Below are 6,000 nucleotides of genomic sequence, written 5' to 3'. Positions count from 1 at the left end.
TGTTCACAAGGCCAGTGCCACTCAGGGTGCATACTCTTTTATTACAATATGCCTTTCACAGAGAAAAAAAATCCCTGTAGCATATCAGTCTGACCCTGTCCAATGACAGTTCAGCACTGAAATGCCAGGCAATTCTTCTCTGAACAAGAGAAAACAACAAACCCCAGACGTATTCAGACGTATATCATCTGCTTTAAAACTTTTCTTTTCAACACATTTAAATTATGATCACATAATAATTGTATAAATATTGCTCTTCATACAAGAAATAAATGTTTATTGTACATTAAGAGGACATTTTGTGGAAGTGCAAATTGTACATAAAAAAACAAAGAAAAATACTTTTTTGCGCAACACCTAAGTGTGCTTAAATTGATTGAAAAAGGAGGAAAAACTTAATTCCCTAACAATATATATAGATATATAATAGTATATATTAAGAATTTGTTATTCAAAATTATTGAGAAGTCCTCGATGTGCAAAAATAAAAGCAATTGCTTTATTCACATAAAGAAAAATAAGTTTACAAATCACACAATAATAAAAATCACACAATAAAAATGCAAAAAATTATACACAATTGATGCATAAAGATACAATAAAATATGCAATTGATATACAGTAAATAAACAGTTGTTGCACAATTGATACAAACTTGATGTTAACAAACAGTCCGTTATCCTTAAAGCATCCAGGTAAGTGACAAACGTTCAAATCAGGAGGTAGCTGGAATATCTTTCTTCTAGGAACTCCCTGTGGAGTGTCAGCCCTATGAGTAGGATAAACAATGGCAGCTTCTTAGGTAGATTGCTTGTCACAAAGAAAAACGGTATATCCGTACTTACACATAAGATTGGATTAGTAGTCACGGTCTCTCCAAAGAGCGGCGCTTTTCCCCTACACTGCTCACCACCAGGGTCATAGGGTTCAGGACGCCAGCCGTTAATGAGATTTTTCAAATAGGTGCCGTAAGCTAATCACACCTGTAGCACAAAAATTTACAAAACAGTTTACTGGGACTCCAAAACAGGCTTTTTTTCCCTACGGAAGCCTCAGAGCCTCCAAATTCAATCCTACTGAGTGCAAAAAGCACACTGAGCAATGCGTTTCAAATTGTTACCAATTCTTTCTCAAGCTCAGTTTGATCACCCACTTGGCCACATTTATATACCGCAGATTTTAAAGGTATATACCCTTTTTCAAAGTGTAACAAATGGCGTATATTTAAAAATACCTGAGTGGTATATACAGGGACTGCAGAATTATTAGGCAAATGAGTATTTTGACCACATCATCCTCTTTATGCATGTTGTCTTACTCCAAGCTGTATAGGCTCGAAAGCCTACTACCAATTAAGCATATTAGGTGATGTGCATCTCTGTAATGAGAATGGGTGTGGTCTAATGACATCAACACCCTATATCAGGTGTGCATAATTATTAGGCAACTTCCTTTCCTTTGGCAAAATGGGTCAAAAGAAGGACTTGACAGGCTCAGAAAAGTCAAAAATAGTGAGATATCTTGCAGAGGGATGCAGCACTCTTAAAATTGCAAAGCTTCTGAAGCGTGATCATCGAACAATCAAGCGTTTCATTCAAAATAATCAACAGGGTCGCAAGAAGCGTGTGGAAAAAGCAAGGCGCAAAATAACTGCCAATGAACTGAGAAAAGTCAAGCGTGCAGCTGCCAAGATGCCACTTGCCACCAGTTTGGCCATATTTCAGAGCTGCAACATCACTGGAGTGCCCAAAAGCACAAGGTGTGCAATACTCAGAGACATGGCCAAGGTAAGAAAGGCTGAAAGACGACCACCACTGAACAAGACACACAAGCTGAAACGTCAAGACTGGGCCAAGAAATATCTCAAGACTGATTTTTCTAAGGTTTTATGGACTGATGAAATGAGAGTGAGTCTTGATGGGCCAGATGGATGGGCCCGTGGCTGGATTGGTAAAGGGCAGAGAGCTCCAGTCCGACTCAGACGCCAGCAAGGTGGAGGGGGAGTACTGGTTTGGGCTGGTATCATCAAAGATGAGCTTGTGGGGCCTTTTCGGGTTGAGGATGGAGTCAAGCTCAACTCCCAGTCCTACTGCCAGTTTCTGGAAGACACCTTCTTCAAGCAGTGGTACAGGAAGAAGTCTGCATCCTTCAAGAAAAACATGATTTTCATGCAGGACAATGCTCCATCACACGCGTCCAAGTACTCCACAGCGTGGCTGGCAAGAAAGGGTATAAAAGAAGAAAATCTAATGACATGGCCTCCTTGTTCACCTGATCTGAACCCCATTGAGAACCTGTGGTCCATCATCAAATGTGAGATTTACAAGGAGGGAAAACAGTACACCTCTCTGAACAGTGTCTGGGAGGCTGTGGTTGCTGTTGCACGCAATGTTGATGGTGAACAGATCAAAACACTGACAGAATCCATGGATGGCAGGCTTTTGAGTGTCCTTGCAAAGAAAGGTGGCTATATTGGTCACTGATTTGTTTTTGTTTTGTTTTTGAATGTCAGAAATGTATATTTGTGAATGTTGAGATGTTATATTGGTTTCACTGGTAAAAATAAATAATTGAAATGGGTATATATTTGTTTTTTGTTAAGTTGCCTAATAATTATGCACAGTAATAGTCACCTGCACACACAGATATCCCCCTAAAATAGCTATAACTAAAAACAAACTAAAAACTACTTCCAAAACTATTCAGCTTTGATATTAATGAGTTTTTTGGGTTCATTGAGAACATGGTTGTTGTTCAATAATAAAATTAATCCTCAAAAATACAACTTGCCTAATAATTCTGCACTCCCTGTACAATTTTTACTAAAACATATTAAACAATCTAAAATTTCAGTCTTTTAATATTAACATATGTTAGTAGTAAAAGTTTCTTAGTTGTTTGCACATCGAGGACTCGTATTAAAATTTCATAATTAATACCTTCTTATACATAAATCAGACAAAGATTTTAACGTTTACAAAAAAATCTTATTCTCAAAAAATTGTTTATTTACAAAATATATATATATATATTAAAATAATTGTGTACAAGAAAAGTAACAATTTAAGGAATATGCTAGCTCCTACTGATATGAGTAAGAAAAAGAAAAACTCTAAAATATGTGATGTGGACGTAAAGGGGAATCAAATCAGTGTTTTTTTTCTTCCTTGTCTGAATTGTAAGGTTTGTTAACATTCACAAAAAAGAACGACATTCAGTTCTAATATTACAGGCAGAGAATATAAGATTAATGGTACTTTCAGGTGCACTTATGTGAATACAGTATATCTGATTGAACGCTTATGTGGGGTTCAATATGTGGGGGAATCCGAACGCCCTGTAAGGGATAGAATCCGGGAGCATATACACGTAAACTCTATAGAGAATATGGATAAAACTAGAAATCAAGATCTTCCTGTCCCTAAGCATTTTAAAAAATGCTACAATGGGAATTTAAAACATTTCAAATACACTATTATAGATAAGATAAAACCAAATTGGAGGGATAGTGACCCAAGAAAAGAGCTTTTAAAGTTAAAAACAATGTGGATTTTCAATTTAAAAACATTAAACCCCAATGTTTTAAATTTAGATTTTGATCTGGGAAGTTTTTTAGAAAATTAAAAAATGTTTTTTAAAAAAAGTGTTCTCATATATATATATATATATATATATATATATATATATATATATATCTTTATAACTATTTAGGAAATCTTCATTGAATTGTGCTAATTTTCATGAATTTTAAACAAAATAATTTTTTGTATATTTTTTGAAGAAACTAAGACCTATGAGTGAAGGTTTTTTGCAGAGTATTCTATTTCTTTTTTATGGAGTACTAAGCAAACTGGCTTGAAGAATCTAATTTGTATTGTTCCTCTTTTTTTATCTTCTTAACATTAACTAATTTTGATTTTTTTTTTTAATATATATATATTTTGAAAATAAACAATTTTTTGAGAATAAGATTTTTTGTAAACGTTAAAATCTTTGTCTGATTTATGTATAAGAAGGTATTAATTATGAAATTTTAATATGAGTCCTCGGTGTGCAAACAGCTAAGAAACATTCTACTTCTAACATATGTTAATATTAAAAGACTGAAATTTTAGATTGTTTAATATGTTTTAGTAAAAATGTTATATACCACTCAGGTATTTTTAAGTACACGCCATTTGTAACACTTTGAAAAAGGGTATAAACCTTTAAAATCTGCGGTATATAAATGTGGCCAAGTGGGGGATCAAACTGAGCTTGAGAAAGAATTGGTAAAAATTTGAAACGCCTTGAGAAAGCTTACATAGCGAAACGATCGTCGGAACTACTAACTCTCCTGCACGTCTCTACACTTGCTTGTGCACTGGAAGGAGGAGCAACTCACATCTGTGGTCAGGTTGGACGGTTTAGTGGTCAAGTCTCTGCTGCCCGAATCCACTTGCATCCTTCAGTGGAGTTTGCTTTTGTGAGCAATAATAAGAATTCACTGCTCTATTAACCTCTGTAATAAGTGTACCATAAGCATTTGTGACGCTTTTTATCACATTTTAATAAATTGTTTTTTTACCATATTGCCGTGAGAGTACTGTTTGCCCACCAGTGCAAAGTGGGTGTGCGCATTTCCTTGAGCTTAGGTATAAGCTCCAACACATGTGAGTAGGCATTTGGCCACAAGCTTGATATATATTCTGGATAGTGTTACAGAATTACACTATGTTCCATTTTCTCTTCTTTTTTTCTGAGAATTTCTAAAGATACAAAGAAACAGAAGATTCCAAGCAAGAATACGCATATCCTTACAAGAACTCATAATTTTATTTTCACTTGTTTTATCTTTTTCATTGGTACTTTCATGATCTTTGATTGTGTTATCACATTTATTTCACAAAAATTTGAAACGCATTGCTCCTTGTGCTTTTTGCACTCAGTACAATTGAATTTGGAGGCTCTGAGGCTTCCGTAGGGAAGCAAAGCCTGTTTTGAAGTCCTAGTAAACTGTTTTGTCAGTTTTATGCTACAGGTGTGATTAGCTTCACGGCACCTATTTGAAAAATCTCTTCATTAAAAGGACAGTTAACATTCAAAATAATGATATATAATTCTGCACATAGTGCAGAATTATATTGCATTATCATAGCGGCACCTTTATACATCTAAAGCATTTCCTGATTTTTTTATCCCAAAGTTGGACTCTGCTAAAGGTTCTACTGAGCGGGTCTTGTTTTTCAAATGCACTTTGTGGGCGCGCTTTCTAGTCACGCCCGATCGCGCCATGGAAGTGAATGCAGCTTGCTCCCGCTTTGATCTGGTAGCGGGAGCAAGCTACATTAACTTCAGTGGCGCGATCGGGCGGGCTGTGACTAGACAGAGCGCGCACGAAGCGCATTTGAAAAACAAGACCCGCTCAGTAGAATCTTGAGTGTAGTCCAACTTTGGGATAAAAAATCAGGAAATGCTTTAGATGTATAAAGGTGCCGCTAAGATAATGCAATATAATTCTGCACTATGTGCAGGATTATGTATCATTATTTTGAATGTTTACTTTACCTTTAACGGCTGGCGTCCTGAACCAGACGACCCTCGCGGTGGTAAGCAGTGTAGGGGAAAAGCGACGATCTTTGGAGAGACCGTGACTACTAATCCAATCCTATATGTAAGTACGGATATACCGTTGTTTATCCTACTCATAGGGCTGACGATCCACAGGGAGTTCCTATAAGAAAGACATTTAAGCTACCTCCTGATTTGAAAGTTTGCCACTTACCTGGACGCTTTCGTACTAAGGATAACGGACTGTTTGTTAACATCAAGTTTGTATCAACTGTGCAACAATTGTTTATTTACTGTACAGGTATACCTCACTTTACAGCGCTTCACTTTACAGCGCTTCGCTAATACAGCACTTTGTGGAGCTGAAGATCAGCCTCCAAGAATTTTGAAACAGTGCTGTAATCATTGTGAGATTGCGAGAAAAGTGACTGGCACCATTTTGTTATGCTT

General features: G+C 36.1%; 1 protein-coding gene across 1 annotated transcript in view; it reads left to right on the top strand.

The window, feature by feature from the left end:
* FRMPD1 (FERM and PDZ domain containing 1) overlaps window positions 1-6,000 on the top strand; it is a 378,412-nt gene that overhangs the window by 93,832 nt on the left and 278,580 nt on the right. The gene's annotated exons all lie outside the window — the stretch shown is intronic.

The sequence above is a fragment of the Bombina bombina genome, chromosome 2, assembly GCF_027579735.1.
Source record: "Bombina bombina isolate aBomBom1 chromosome 2, aBomBom1.pri, whole genome shotgun sequence".
In the NCBI taxonomy this organism is placed as follows: Eukaryota; Metazoa; Chordata; class Amphibia; order Anura; family Bombinatoridae; genus Bombina; species Bombina bombina.
This window is presented reverse-complemented; position numbering and strand designations above follow the sequence as displayed.